This window comes from Scatophagus argus, chromosome 19 (genome assembly GCF_020382885.2).
Source record: "Scatophagus argus isolate fScaArg1 chromosome 19, fScaArg1.pri, whole genome shotgun sequence".
In the NCBI taxonomy this organism is placed as follows: domain Eukaryota; kingdom Metazoa; phylum Chordata; class Actinopteri; family Scatophagidae; genus Scatophagus; species Scatophagus argus.
In genome coordinates, this window is record NC_058511.1 from 13,005,238 (window position 1) to 13,022,172 (window position 16,935).

Sequence of the window (16,935 nt, forward strand, 5' to 3'; positions counted from 1 at the left end):
CGTTCAGAGCTGAGCAGAGTTCAGCCATCTCTGGGGCTGAAGCCAAAGAGGAAGGACAGACGATGATTTGAGGCCAAGACAAGAAATGATAGGGTTGAAGAGGACAAGACGAGAACAGAAACAGAGAGAGAATTTGACCTGACACAAAGGGAAAGGAGGAGGAGAAGAGAGTTGAGAGGAGGACAGGGGACGAGAAAGGAGGACAGGAAAAGGGCATGTTCCCTTCGTAAATGATTACAGAGTCTGCATGGATTCACAGTTGTTGCAGCTGAGTAATTTTCTGGTGCATTTGCAGGCCACCTGGCACAACAACCCCACGTACCCACCCACCCCAAGCACCACCACCACCACTACCCCTCCCCCACCTCCATTACATAATATGAGAGAATTACACATGCACCTAAACCATGCACTTGTTAATTAGTTTGATACAGTAGTTGAACAACAATAAATTGAGACTCACTGTGGATGACCTTGATCATTTAGTAGATATCACAGCTACCTTATCCTTGCAAATTACACCATTGCCACCCTTTGGATTCTGTCTCATCTCTCAGCAGTCAGGGGATTTATTGCACAGTGGGTGTTAACAGTTGTTGTCGTGTGGAGGAGGATGGGTTCTTGAGCGGGGCCTGAGCTCTGGGGATCTATAAAGTTCAAAGCAGGTGACAGATTCACCCTCAGCAGATGGAGTGAGCTGAGGTCAAGCGGTGATAGTGAATAAGCACACGTCCAACGTCTTCAGAACCAGAACAGTCTGCTCTCATAAACGTCACAACGAAACCAGGGCAGGGGGTGTTGTAATGTGTGTCTGATGCATGCTATGACTCATATGCAGCCTTATTTTCAAAACTCCATCTTGCACATTGCTGGAAAAGTTTGATATCTGATCTTTTCGCAGTAAAAAGGAAGTTAGTCTCATTCAAATGTCCTAACATCGTTCAAATTGTCCTAACATCAGAGACAGCTGAGTGAGTAAATAAGGATCCCTTTTTGCCTCCAGAGAAGCCTGAATTTCTCATGGCACAGATCCAAGAAATAGCAGAGACATGTTACAATGTAACTTCAGTGGCAGATCAGAGTTCTGACATTATTCTGACAATCTTAGACACTTGTGAAACAAGAACATATTGTAATGTATATTCTATAAATATATGTGTTACTTCCAGTAGATACTAGTGAATCAGCAGTTACTGGTGTAGAAGTCAGGCTCTTGTCCTTATACAGTACCTCTTCTATTATAAAGCACTGCTGCTTACAAGATGTTTCACACATTATTCTTAGAGAGCATCGCTTGACTCATGCTCTAATGTCTCGCAATTCTCATAACAATAGAATATAAATGTTTCAACTAGGGAGGTGTCTGCCTACCATCTTCTGTGTCCCCACTGAATAGTTCAACATTTTTGGTAAAACACATGCTCGCTCTCTTGTAGAGTAAGGTGAACCATATCTGTTTTTCCAGTTTGAAGCTACAGCCAGCAGTTACCTTAGCTTAGCATAATGACTGGAAACAGGAGGAAACAGCAAACCTGTCTCTTTCAGAAAAAAACAAGACATTCATTAAATCCCTCCAACCCCTTATGAACCGGATATTACAAATTGTTGCTTTAACATTTCAGTATTTGTACAGATTAAACAAATACAACACAGTATAAGCAGGTTTTGAGTCTTTTTCTAAACTAAGCTAACCAGCTTCATTCTGAACAGAAACAGAGTGTGTTTCCCAGATTCTCAAACTATGCTTTTAATGAATGGCTTGATTCTGAAAAGGGGAGCAGAATGTGACCCTCATGAAATAGCACTGGTGCAAAAATAAGGCTGCTGATGTGGCAGACTTTACTGGAAATGTACAATTTTGTCCATTTCCGTACAGAAATAATGGCTTGCACAAGACTGAACAGTAAAACTCCACAGATAAGGGTTTATGTCGACAGCAACACCTTATTGGGTTCAACTTGTCCTTGATCTAACAGAGTTCATGTTTTACACCCTTTCTTTTAGTCTCAACTTTGTGTTGACCTCTGACTCTGCGAAGGTATCCTCGTTACATTTTTTTCTTTCTTTATGCTTTGGACCTTGTTATTATCTCGATATGTGTTTTGCCTGTTCTGCATGTTGAGACCATGTTCTTTATGTGCTGCACGCTGATAAGATACTGGAATTGCATGAGTCAAAGTTAAACCCAAAAGCACGAGACAGATCAAATGCAAGAAAGTTCAGTTCACTTGAGTTGGGGTCAATATCTGGAAATCAATCAGAGAAGTAAACAAATAGAATAAGCAGCAGGCAAAGGAGTCAGATGAGTGCGCAGACAGGCAAACATATCGGACAATCTGACAGAAATTACATGAACTGACCCAGTAAATAGTGAGCAACTAATAAGCTGATGAGCTGCAGATTGAGTTTACAGGGAAATTATATTTTGACCTGTCAAAATGTGATTTTTGACTAGTTAAAATGTAAATTCAAGATATCTGTAAAACAATTTTGGAATATTACAAATAGATTTTCATATGTAAAGATTACATTTCAACTAGTCAAAATTGATTTACAGATATCTTTAATTTAATTATAGATATCTGGAATATCTGGCTATCTGGAATCACAGACAACTGAAATATGATTGTACTGAGTACACATATAATTTTTACTACTAACAATTATATTTCAGATATCTGAAATTAGTTACAATTACAGTATCAATAGTTTAATGTTGACTAGTCAGAACTGAATTTTAGATATCTAGATTTCCATTTATGAAATATGCAGGAACAAATGTAGATATTTAAATTGAAGAAAAAAAAGAAAACCACATTTCTTAGAGTGGATCAATCACAACAGCCCATTTTAAGTTACCCCAGGACTGTCAAGCCTGAAAAAATTTTTAATTAAAAAATACATGACAGGTAGAGTCATACTGCCACAGTGACTCTGGGTGACTTGGGATTATAGTACTATTTTGTATCCGAACATTGAGTGCTGGTCCTCCGAGGTGTTTGAGCAACCCTGGTCTACGCAATCCGCAGCAAAACATAAACATGATAGACAGGATAGTATAATTTATTTACAATTTTAGCATTATACCTGCATCTAAATACAAACTGTGACAAGTAAAGATTTGAAAATGAAACCTTTAAAACAGTATTAACTGCAATTGAAAGGCCTAGCTAAAATGACTTTGACTCATCCAAAATGTAAATCCTGGTGCTGTGCCTGGCCTCTGATTACCTCAGTGTTTTTTCTCAGATTGTCTCAGTTCCCAGTTAGACTGATGACTCAAACATTGGGAAACTTGAGATAAGTTTTTACTCTTCCTGTCAGACAGCATTTCCAGTCATCTTTCAGGACATTAAGTTCCATGACAGCACCAAAGGCTCAGCTGACATGTTGTGCAGATAGTGAAAGGAGGTACTTCAGATGACTTTGAATTACAGGTTGATAAAGGTTGCATAACACACATCAACACAAAATGTACTCGCTGGTGTTTTTGAAACACAAGGGGGATGTTCAGAGTAGGCAAACACAGCACAGGCACAAACATGCTCACACACACACGCACACACTAGTAGTTGTTTGTATTCACAGCGAGTGAGTACACACACAGACACAAACACACACAGTTATTCCAGGTTGTGCTGTATATCATGACACACTTTCAAACCTGATAGGTTGGCAGTGTTTCAAAAGGGAAACCCAGTGCACTGTTGGTCATACTGTTTATATAATGTCTTTGATGTAAACACCTCCTCAGATGAACTAGATGCTACCTCATTCTCTGAAATCCAAACATCTGTTTTTTCATTGTGTTTCACATTCTAACTGACATACATATAAATGTATGAAAGGATTTGACTGAATCAAAATTTGAAATCTTCGGTTCATCACGCAGGATTTTTGTATGCCGTCGAGTAGGCGAAATGATGGTTCCTCAGTGTGTGACATCAAGTGTCAAACATGGAGGAGGACGCGTGATGGTCTGGGGCTGTTTTGCTGGATCTAGGGTCGGTGACTTGTAAAGAGTGAGAGGCACCCTGAACGCAAAGCAACCTACAAGTGCCACACATTTATGGGGACGTCTGCAATGAGTTGGGAAGAACTTTCTGAAGAATATGTGATTTCCACTGTAGAAAGAATGCCACAAGTGTGTCCAATTGTTATATCTGCCAAAGGTGGTTTATAACCTGATTCCATGATTTCTTTTATAACTTCAATTGCTTATTTGTTCTATGCTTTAATTTCAGAGAACATGGCCCTGGAAAGCTTGTAAGGGAAAAATGAATGCAGCAGCAATATAGGGAAGTCCTAGAGGACAATCTGATTCAGGATGCAAAGAACTACGACTAGGGAGAGGATTTATTTTCCAGTAAGACAATGACCCGAAGCATACAGTGAAAGCTACACAGAAATGGTGTAAAGACAACAAGGTGAATGTTCTGGAGTGGCCGAGTTAAACCGCAGACCTTCATCCAATAGAGAATTTGTGGCTGGACTTGAAAAGAGCTATTCACAGCTGATCCCTGTGCAAGCCAACAGGGCTTAAGCAGTTTTGCAAAGGAGAATGGAATAAAATTACACTGTCCAGATACACAAGCCTGATTGAGACCTATCCCCACAGACTCAAGAGTGTGATTTCAGCCAAAGGTGTATCTGCTAAATAATGACTTGAATGTTGTGAATTATGCACTCACTTATTTTACATTATATGTATATATATGAATCAATTGACATTACTTTGTAGAAATCTCTTTTCACTTAGGATTTTTTTTTGCAATTTTTTGTCAATAAAAAACAATCAAATTACATTGGCTATGATTCCATGTATAAAAGCAATAAAAGTGGCAAACATTTTGCCATTAATCACTCCACCACACACCAAATTACCTGCCTGTCCAGTGGGGGAATCGAACCGGCGACCTTCCAACTTGGAGGTATCTTTACCTTGCTTTCCTTAATCCAATTTGTTTAAATTACTTGAGGAAGGATTTAACACAATAAGAATTCAGCATGATAATCTCCAAGAACACTTGGTTCACATTTCCCTATAGTGCTGGATAACTTTTGCTTGACTGTATGGAACAGTTTGCATTGCACTCTGAGACTTAAAATCTTTGACAATGCCACTCCCAATATCTATTTATACTGGCCTAGTTTCAGATTGTATAATATGTATTTAGCTCCACACTAGTATCAAGCAACAAAACCAATTATTCTTGGCTTTGCTTTTGCTTTAAGTGTCACTGTTGTTTGTTTTCTTGTATAGATGGTCCACTTGTGTCCTAGTTCTGTGATATTTTCTGTCTTGCAGTTACATATTAACAGCTAGACAATGTGAATATTTACACAAGAGGAGAAGGTCTATTATTGTTAAGGCGCTCATAAGATATTGCATGGCTCACATATTACTATAGATAGATAGATAGATAGATAGATAGATAGATAGATAGATAGATAGATAGATAGATAGATAGATAGATAGATAGATAGATAGATAGATAGATAGATAGATAGATAGATAGATAGATAGATAGATAGATAGATAGATAGATAGATAGATAGATAGATAGAAAGAAGTGAAACAAATCAACATAATAAATGCTTATAACATTTATTAGAATAATCACCCCAGGTCACACATGCACCTGCATTATGAATCATCATTACACAGAAATTAGCCATAATTTCCCCTGTGGATGTGTGGTTTACTGATAAACAAAATGTATCATAAAGTTGTTTTTGACCCACTTACCATGGCTCTCATCCAGATTTTATAGTCAACTAAAGTATGTAAACAGTTTGTACAGCATTGCAATCTTATAATAAAATAGCCCTTGTCAGATACAAGCTTGTCAAGAAGGCCAAGAAGCTGGTGATACTACAGTATCTCTCTTCCTCAAACCACTAATCACTAATGCCTCTTTCATAATCTTTACCAGTACATGACTTGTGCTTTTGTGTCGCTGACAGTGCCCTGCCCAAGTATTGCAGCCGTGCTCCATTTATTCCTATCCCTCTCGTCTCTCTTGTATCAATTCAGTTAGTGCTATCTGTGATAATGTGACACCGGTGTTGTGTAATGTCAGTTTTGTCAGTGCTCATAAATGACCACAACACCTCAAGCATGTTTCCTGTGTTGCCTCATGCCTGCTATGCATTTAAAGTGAATGTGTGTGTGCAGTCCTCACGATCCCGAGCTTGACACCCTCTAGGGGCACTTGAAATACATCACCGGAGGTGCCAGGCTGGGTTGGGAACTTTCCCCCAGGTAAGATATAAGATGTTCCGTTACAGCTTTGTCCCATGTCACACAAGTAACCTGTTCTGTGAGTCATGTTGTCCCGCCTGCTTCCCTTTCCTAAACTCATTTTATCATCAAAAGCATATCACCCACCGGTTCACGCTCCCGGGCAGTGCCCTGTATCCTGTTCACTGTTCCTTGAAGACACATTGGTCTCATTTGACCTCAGTTCTCCTATCCATACTTTCATGTCTCTTCCCTCTAAAAGTGAGACCCCGCTGTTAGATAAAAAAAGAAAAAGAAAAAACTAAAAAAAAAAAAAAAAAAGCTCTCTCCTGGTAGAACCACCTCTGTTGAACGCATTTCTCGCTGTGCAGTTGGGATGAAACCCTGAGTGATGTAGTAAGGAAAACAAAGATGGAGAAACTGGAGAAATCTTTTTCTTTTTTTTATCTTTAGGCCTTTTTTTAAATATATTTTTATGTCTTTACGTTAATTTCATTGCACTTTTAGTTGTCCACTAAAGGGAACATGAATCAACCATTACATCCGTAGAACGCCGCTGAGTAATCCCTCTTTAACCCTTTCCCTTGTGCAACAGATTTTATTCAGCAGCTTTTGAATGACATCTTCCACTCAGCAGCCAACGTGTGAAAACACAGGGCCCACTGTTTGACACAATTAATTAGTAATTCAGACTGCAGCAGTGAGGTTGCATTAGTTTGACTAGATAACCTGCATTTTTTCAGCCCGATGTGGAAAGAAAAAACAGAAATCACATGTTGAGTACATTACTCTGATATTACAAGAGCATTTGACTGCTTTATAAGTGTCTTGTGGAGCTCTGCTATGAAAAGCCTTTTCCCATTTCGTAATTTCCGTCTAATGAATATGAAATGAATGTCTTATAAAGAAGTAAGAAAAGAAGCAATGCGCCTGCAGAATTTGCACATTTCAAAACAATCACAAAATTGGTTCAGCAAAATAGTTAAAAAATGGCTTTGCTTTGTTTCTTTATGAACAAGATGAAAAAAACTTAAGCATTGTTATGCTCTACAAGATGCTTCAGTATTTTCAAGGTGAACTACACAGTAAAACTACATTAAATTAATTCACTAGCCACATTATTTAACATATATGATTCCAGCTGCTTTGCTGTTGAACAATAGATCTAAATAAAAGTTTAGAAAGAAAGATGATGATCATAGTGCTAAGATGCATATCACGATTGTGATCATGATTGTGACGTCCCCGGCTCAAATCTTACTGGGACTTTTGTTGGACATCATCCTCACTCTCTCTGGCTTCCCTTAATTTTTTGTCTGCTTCTCTGCTGTAAAGATAAAAATGTAGGTCCCAACTCCCATATGCATTTTGCTGCAGGCATGGCGAGTATTTACACGTTTTATTCAGTGGTGAAATATTTGAGAGGATAATCCTCCAACTAGAAGGGAACAGGACTGGCTAATTTGTTTGCAGCTACAGAATTTTTAGTCCTTGCCTTATCAGATATACTAGCTTTGATCATATGTACTGCACATTGTTTTTCGCAGTGCTGCAGGTTTTTATGACCCAAGGATGGATAGTGAACATGGCTGCATATATTTTCTAGAAACATCAATGAACAGCGAAAAACCAGCCAGTGAAATTCAATTGAGATGTGCAAATACTGAGATAATGAACTTGAAAGCAAGTTAATAGAATCCTCAAGGGTGTTAGGATCCTAAACAACCTCAAAGTTTACGAGAACACTTTTGTTAACATTCTGAATCTTTTCTCTCTCCAAGGGGTTGAAGCTCTCTGTTCTTTCATCCTCAGATAAATGAATTTTAAAACTTTATTACATAACAGAGTGGAAAAGCATATCTCCATAGCAACAGCAGCATAAACACCCCCTGGCTCCATGTTGTGGTAACTGAAGCTGTTCAGTATTCAGCTCTCCCCCTCTCATTTCATAAATGCTCTGAACATCTGAAGATGCAGCAGTCTGTCAGGGATGCCCCAAGAGGGTCCAAAACACAGTGTGATCATAAGAAATGCATATGACAGTTGAGTCAAAGATTTTCTGATGCAATCAAAGAGAGAGGATACCTTAAGTGACCTTTGCTTGAGCATAACATGTTCCACTGTAGGTACGGCATGTTCTTTGAAGCACAGTGAGAGCTAACTGCTGAATAAGTAAAGCAAAGGGGATGGTCTGAAAGCAAAGCAAAGAGGAAAGAAGAAGAAAGAAATATATTTGTATGTATATAGATGTATGTGTGTAGGTATGGTTGCACTGCAGAAATCAATCCCAACTTCAAAAAGAAAAGAAAGCTCAGAAAGTTTTAACTTCAGCGTTTCTGAAACATGCCCTTAAAAGCAGAGAACAGCAGTTTTACTAGCAGTGAAATTCAATTTTTTGCAGAACCAAAAAATTAATACAACAAAAGGAGAAAGGGCTTAAGTAATGGATATTAAAGGTTAAAAAATATATTACATAAACTCATATCCCAGTTGTAGGTCAACGATAAGATCAATGAAGACATTTTGAAGTGGTACAAAAAGACTATTAATAAATAGTTCAAGTTCAAGAACAATATGTTCAAAAGGTCATTTTGTCATTTTAAGCAGCTGAATCAACTGTCAACTGTTTTGTGACGGGTGCAATTTCATCATTATAACAATACTGCGACCCATCCTGTCAGTGATAGCATGGAACAACACCTATAAAATATTACCAGTTTTGGGTTTTTTTCTGATTTTATCTTTATATCAGTGTAATCACTAGCCTGTTTAACACAGCCTCAACAGTATGTCTGTATGTTGCCTTGCATTTTACTGTTCATATTATATGAGCATGTGACAAACAAGCTCTGACAACATTAACACATTAGCAATAAAAGATATTCGCTGCACCCAGGGCTGCCAGCAATGTGTCTCCAGGTAGCTAACTGGTACTCTGAGGACCCCATTTATTAGCAATGAACTTCAGCAACTCAGGCTATTAAGCAGCAGATGAAGAATCTCATCTTACTTTCAGACAGCTATTCCAAACCAGAAAATCATCCTGTTAAATATTAAATGTGGTGGCTACAGCTCTATAATAACAGAGGCCACGGGGCTTAGCAGAATGAACATCCTGTGACTTATAGACTACAAGTCACAGCACAAAATGTAACCTGTAGGTCAGGTATTACTGCCTTCCAACTATGTGAAGCATAGCAATCATTCAGTGAAGCAGGTGTGTGCATGGATCTTTCTCATGTGCTGGTGTCATGTTAAGACAAATGACTTAACATGTCTGCATTTGTACCACTGCATCAACATCCTTAGAGGTAAATCTCACCTCTCAGTAGCCAATTTAGCAATGCAAGGCTAAGTTATTTCAGACCAACAAGACCAAAAGACTAAATGAAAGGGGAGAGAGCTATACTTTCACTTTCAGTGGTCACTGGGACATAAAAGCACACATTCTATACTTGACGAATGGTGAAATACTAATGTGAAATACTGAAATACTAAATGGACTTTTCCATTTTAACTCATGCTGTCATTAAAAAAAAACATGTACAGGAATATTAAAGATTAACTCTCGTCACTGTTGCACAAACTGCTGTAGGAACTAGTGCCTAGTACCGTCAGCTCCTGTGTTCAGTCATTCTTGAAGCAGTTTATATTGAGGAGAGTTAAATAAAAGTCACTAGTAAAGATTAGCATGACAGAGTTTACCAAAGTTGAACTTTATATGTAAAATTGCTGTATATTGACTTTATTTACTTCACTGCGAGCAAATCCGCTGATTATATACGCTTCAGTGACAGCGGTGTGTCTGGGGTTTGAACAAGGACAGCTCTGCTTTTCTTTGCCTCAAACTTCCCCAGAGTCTTGCTGAGTCAAACAACTCTTCTCCTGCATGTGCTGTTTACTGGCTATGCAAACTGGCTTACTGACTGGTCCAACCACTGCTTAAAGAGTAAGGTTGGCGGCATTCTAATTTTTTGTACTATCAACAAAATGGCAAAAATCAACAGTGCATTAAACAGTTTATCAGAACTTCCAAAAGTCCCCAGCCTGTCTGTGGCTCTCAACCCTGAACACGCAGATCTTTAAAAACACTTCAGAAGTTTATATTTTCTTTTTCAAAAGGCCTAAATAATGTCCTAAAAGAGCTGGGATTTGTAATTTATAGCAACTGTTACTCAACACTGACTCAAGATTAAGTTTTGGTTTTCCTTTGAGATGGCTGTTACGGTTCATGGAAAAAGAACCTTCTTCCTGTGCATACTTTACCTTGAGTGTCTCATGAGGTGTCTACCATTTGCTCTCCCTTGCAGCACTTCCAGTGGTCTTAACATCAGCATGGTCATAGCCCTGTCCATAGTTACCATACAGCCTTTCCTCTGTTGCCTGTCGTCCTTTATAACTTTAATATTTAAATTCCCCGAAGCGAAATGACTCAATGTAAGTTCTGTTTATTGTAAAAATGCCATAATATCCTTGCAGTCTTGTCTGAGTCGGTGGAAAACCCCATGCTTTGGTGTCTTAGGTTTTAAGAGCATTTAAGACTATTATTTGGAGGGAAAGTCCCAAAGTAGTCTAGTTCTAATTAGCCTTAAACAAGACTTAGTCAAGTCTTAATACCATCTCTGGTAAAAAAAAAAAAAAAAAAAAAAAAAAAAAAAAAAAAACAGTGAAAGTGAATGCGAAAACAACTGGCAACAAAAACAACTCATGAGGGAACAGGAAAGTGGTGTATAAATTATGCAAAACTTTGCTCAGCTCCACCGCTTAAAGAAATTCATATCAGCTGTGTAAAGTGCAAAGGTTTCTGGGAGCACGTGATATTTGTTGCTAATTGACAGGTTAGGGTTTTCACATGGTCTGTTCTAGTTACTGTAAATTACAAATAACAGCACTGCAGTTATTTTGATACTACTGGATGGGCTGGATTTCCTCAGATATTTTGAGCAGCAGCTCAAACTGGAAAAAAAGAAGAAAATACAGCTTAAAAGTTTGGCAGAGTTATGCTTAGATAAAGTCAGTGACTGCATAAGGTCGAAGGTTGTGCCAGAGTAAAAGTGAGCGAATTGTTGCTGGGTGCACTGACAATACAAAATAATGTTGCATTAAGAAAATATGCAGAGGCCATTCTTCACTTACTTTTGAAAAAAACTATATGACCCGACTGCACAGAAATATAGTTTCCTACTATAGATATCTGCTGTTTAGATAAGTGATGCTCCTAAAGCTGACAAATCCCCAAAATATACCGATGTGTTAAACCGACGTGTGTGAATTACTGCGCTCTTACTGTTTCTCGTGTAGTCTAAGAAGCTGTGGAAATAATCAAGACTGTCCTATGAATCAGGTCACTTTACAGGCTAAGCCAATAGAAGGGAAACTACAAAGAGAATTTCTCATTTTGTCCAGGTAACTTATTTTTAGTTCTTTTGAGCATATTTTTAGAAAAAATTCATACAATTGCAAAGTCAATAATTGGACATTTTGGGAAACACATTAATTTCCTTTCTTGTCAAAAATTAGACCAAAACACCCATGCCACTTGTCCCAGGATAAATCTGCCTCCAGCAGCCAATTAGATTAGCATAAAAAAAGAAACAGTGGAGCACAGTCAGCTTGGCTTTGTCCAAAGGTCACAAATTGTAGCATGAAAACTTGAAGTTGTGGTTTTATGTTGTGTTTTTATGTTTTACTCTTTATTTCTCTCTGAGAGCAGTTAGTTGCTGGACTTTCTACTGGCTGTCAGCCTCACAGTGATGACAAGAGTTGCATTAAAACCACAATTTGACATTTTTCATTTCTTTTTTTCTCACCCACAGATTACATGTGGTTTCCAAAATGTTGAGGAAAAAACAAATGATGTGCTTCCAGTGTGTCTGTGTGTCTAGTATGATAAAGGAGCGGCATGGTAAGGGGCCAGCTAGCTGCACAACTAGCTGAACTAAGTAACCAATGGCAGCTACAGTTAGCAGCAGTTAGCAATGAGTCAGGTGATATTTATTCATTTATTTATTTATTCATTTATTTACACATTTATATTTGGGGAATGAATTCAACAGATGGCAAATTCTTACATGTTGCACCTTTGAAGTTATATATACCTACAAACTGCAATCTGCATTACATGGTGATGGAGCCTGTAGAGAAGTGGGCCATACTGTGACTCTCTACAGACCTGTTATATACATAAAATACAAACCTGCATGGCACACGGGGTTTGATTTTGGTGAAAACTGTTGACTGTCTGTTTAAATTAATAGTTTTGACTTTCTAAGTGCTTAAAATAAACAATCATTTCCAGGAAGACCCGTCCCAGGAGAGCCTATGTCATCACCACCCTACTGACAAGCATTTTTAAAACACATCAAATACTGTCTTGGAGAATTGGGTTGGAAAAGAATGGAACATGAGTAGAATTCCTGTCCAAATCAAAATTATGTTAGTAGCTTTACTGGGAATCTCTTCTGGATAGTAAGATTTCAAATTACCCTCTCATTTTCACAATGGTATCATATCATTTTGACTGTGCCTCTGGCTGAAAAGTTAAAAGAGGCAGCACGTGTCATTTATGGGCAGAGTGATAAACCACAGGAAGGATCACAGTGAAAAACTCGCCTATCTTCCTGAACACAGACTCTTTATCAATACAACAGATTAGTTATTATTCTGGGCTAAATGATCAGGCTGTGTGATGTGACAAAAACAAGCCACAATCTCTAAAGATAGGCAGTGTGGTGTATCAGCTCTTGTGGACAAAGGACACTGGTGATCCAAGGTGATGTATCAGTGTGCATCGAAGGCTCCATGCAGCCACAGCGGCCTGGATGGATTAGCCTGAGAGGGAATACATGACGGTTGCTTAGTAACTACAAACCTACTCAAATGCTTGACGAACATAAGGGACTGGACTGTATTTTGACAATGAATAGTCAAAAGTGCTTTTTATTGCAGCCTTAGCTAACCTTGGACCATGTATAACACGTTAGGTGGCACACACGATATACGTGTTATGACTGTCACCTGACAACCTCATAGATAGTGCTGCAGTGTGTGTGTGTGTGTGTGTGTGTGTATCCTACCTGAGGTGTGTGTATTCCATGACTCTCTGTATGCTGGATCCCTGCCACTTTTAGTACTTTGCTGCAGGCTCTGTCCAGGCTGTTTTTCCTATTCTGGGCTGTCCTTGAATGACCCGCACTGCCATGCCAAGATCCAGGCTGTGTCTAATGAAAGTAGGGTTCCAGCAGTTTATTTTAGAAAAAAAAAAAAAGAATCAAGGCTCAGTGTTAAGCCATACTTGTCAAACCAACAGTTGAGAATGTGAAAAGTAGTCTGGGAGGTTTAGAAGAGAGAGAGGTATTTACTCAATGAAAGAGGATTTTAGGTCTGTTTGTTTTTTATAAAGAAAAACAGACTTTCCATATTATTCTAGGAAAAAATGTTCTAACAATGATCAGAAAAACTCTAATACAGTGCTGCTTAGAGCCCACCATAAGGTTCAGACCAGATAAAAAATTTACAATTACCGCTAATTAAAATAAACAGCTACGTATAGTTCTTTAGATATGATCATCTGAGCGTGCCACCTGTGCACCTACATGATGGATGTTTGTTCCTCTTACATCTTGTATGGTTTATTTGTTCTATTTGCTATGATGAATTTATATAGTACTATTACACACAATGACACTGTCTAAATACCTAGTCTAATATATAGTAGTGTCTAATTTATATGTAAGACCAAACTTACGTGACTTGGCAAGACTGGTCTGACAGTGGAGAGCGAAGAACCCAAGAGTGGCAGCGTGATCAAGAAAATGAAAGTGAAGTTATGAATTCATCCTATTGCATTTGCAAACATGTGCGAGGCACGTGATTTGAGGGACCCATGTCTGAGTGTTAGTATGCTGACAATGCTGCAGTTAATGAGTTTAGGAGTATTTCTGTGATGACCTCTCGGGCCATTGGGTCACGTGAGGCAGTACCCGAGCTGATCTTAGAAGTCCTAATGATTCTAGGAAAATCACATTCTCGAGAAGGCGACACTGGCCAGCAGTTCTGCGTAAGCCAGCGCATATGCTCTATTCTTCCTTTAGCCTGGGTGTAAACAACCAAAAGACCCCAGTGGTCTAATCCAGATCACAGCAGCTATTACACAGACTGGCGTGGAGAGACCAACCTCAGGAACTCCTGATTACAGTGCTGAGTGTTGATGCAACGCTTTCACTATTTACAGACTAGACACAGACACTCTTTGCACTTGATGGATGACATTTCTTACTCTCATACCAAACATGTTGTTTGGCAGCATTCCAATCACCTTCAAGACAAACTACATCGTCAGTTTGACATTACATCTGATATTAAACCATAGCTTTATATTTTTGTCAGTATTTTGCAACTTTATGTTTAAACTTAAACATCCATATCCTGCCTTATCTTATAGAATACTCATATTTACTGTACATTATCAGTCTATTCAGAGGTCATAGACCAACACAAGACTGACAATCGGTTGAGGATCCATTAGATCATCACGTTCTTTCTGTGTTGAAATTTTGTTTAACTAATTTTTAAACTAATCAAACCTCTATCTTACTGTTGTTACATGCAAAACTTCTGTCCACAATGATCTTGTTATCTTGTCAGGTCTTGTTAGGACAAGGAGTCTGCAGGTTACAGTGGGACTTTGGAGTTTGCATGTCAGGGTAAGAATGATAGGCTTCATGAGACAAAACCATGTGTCATCATTTGTCTGGGCTTTTTGGTGCCCACAGACTGCCCCTTTGCACATCAGTATCTGAGTCACATCAGTTTCAATGGAAAAATGCGTTATGTTTCAGAACTAAGCACGTATGATTTTGGATTTGGACAACGAGATGCATGTCAGACGTGACAGAAAACATTTTATACAAGCTCAGGCGCAAAGTCTTTATTTTCAGACCTTATATCATTAAGTTATGAATTTGAAGTGGATGGCGTCTGGCATCCCTTTCCACTACTTTACTAAACAAAACAACTTCGCACTTGCAGATGTTTGCGTAAAAGCAGCCGGGATGTCAGATATGCCGGCTAGCTGTTGCACATGTGGTTTGTTATGGCCATTTCTTAACAGCTCGTCTGCTGTTCCCTTTAAAGTTCTCCCAACACCATTAGAGGCCTCCATTAACCGAGCTGCTAAACTGTTCCAGGTGCTTCCTCTCATCGCTGGACATCGACACTGTCATCACAGGTGTAATTCACAGAGAAACACACACTATTAAAGAATGATTTTAGCTGTCACAACCTGAATCTTATTTGGTTGCCACTGGTTCAGTATCAGTGAGCTTATACAGGAAAGACAAAAACAGAATAAGTCAATTTTTTACGGAAGAGACAACAAAGGCACACTGTAAAAATCCAAAATGTAAAAGTCCATCAGTTTACAGACATACTTTCAGGTTCAACTTTGACTTACTCAGTCCAGTTTTTCCACGAATACAGTTTTTTGTGTATAGTGATGGATTCTAAGTGACATTTGAGGTACATTCAGTTTCAGTCTTACCCTCAATTGAAGTGCCAGAAAACATGTTTCGTCATCTTACCATTTCTGCTTTCCATCTAACTCACTGTGTTGGTATTGCACTATTCCCAGATCTCAACGACTTTTAATTCAGTGCCATCATAACCAATATAAATGGTTTAACATTTTATTTTAATCACTATGTATGTCCCACTGAGGCTGAAACTCATATTTTAAAAGGGAAATCAGTAAATAAAATCTAAGAATAGTAAAAATAGATATGAATATACCAAAAAGGGATCAAATTAGGAAAATACAGACAATTACAAATATTTCTCTGATCACAGATTTTTCAATTGTCTCCGATAGCAGACCACACTGCACTTAAACAGTAATTGAAACTTGTCTGCAGATGAGTGAGGTTTTTCCAGAGCTTTAACTGCAGTCACTGAAACTGGGCCCCTGTACAGTAAAATATCAAGTCCTGCCATAATGCCTATAATGCTTATTTGTTTCTTAAATATTGTCAGAAAGATGTTAAGAAGTGCTAAATAGACCATGCATACACAGAAAATGAGTTCAAATGAGTTCTTGCTTTACAAAAACTGTCCCAAGAAACCCGAACTTTAAAGTATTCAGTATCTTTAAGCTTTGAAACTGGTTGTGGCAGGTTTATCCTGCCACTGTTCCTCACACGGTGTTCAGAAAGCCCTGGCAGATCAATGAATGACTCATCCGGCTAGTCAGTATGAATCCAGCGCCGCCTAGTGGTCACAGGGGGACCTACAACTCATTTCAGTTCACAGGCGTACCTAAGTCAAATGTTTTTCTTTTCCTGACTCCCAGGACCAACCGTGCCTTCAGCTACAGCCAATTAAAACCAAACCAACCGATGTCTCACGGTGGTCAAAAAGAAACATCCCGTCTACTGTCATGTTTTATCCACACGTGAATGAAGACAGTCTTTCCGGCTGTCTCGAGTACATCTTGCTCACCCCCCCGCCTCTCTCTCTCTCTCTCTCTCTCTCTCTCTCTCTCTCTCTCTCTCTCTCTCTGGATCTTTGACGCCCAGAGCTGACAAGAGGTAATCCCCACCATGTGAGTGGGCGGCGCGGGCACCGGAGGCGTGGTGTTTTTTCTTTTTCCCCCATTATTCAAATGCTGCTGTACCTATAAAAAGAGTGTCTGTGTG

At 38.8% G+C, this 16,935-nt stretch overlaps 1 long non-coding RNA gene across 3 annotated transcripts in view; it reads right to left on the bottom strand.

Moving 5' to 3' along the window:
* LOC124050583 overlaps positions 1-14,117 on the bottom strand; it is a 39,927-nt gene extending 25,810 nt beyond the window's left edge. For 2 of the 3 annotated variants that reach the window (XR_006841654.1, XR_006841656.1), the window contains exons 1-2: positions 13,992-14,117; positions 13,321-13,464 (exon numbers count right to left, since the gene is read on the bottom strand). This is a non-coding gene — a long non-coding RNA (uncharacterized LOC124050583). Of the gene's footprint in view, positions 1-12,258; positions 13,076-13,320; positions 13,465-13,991 lie in introns of those variants that run through there. The other variant, XR_006841655.1, reaches the window with a different exon arrangement.
* Between the last annotated feature and the right edge of the window lie 2,818 nt (positions 14,118-16,935).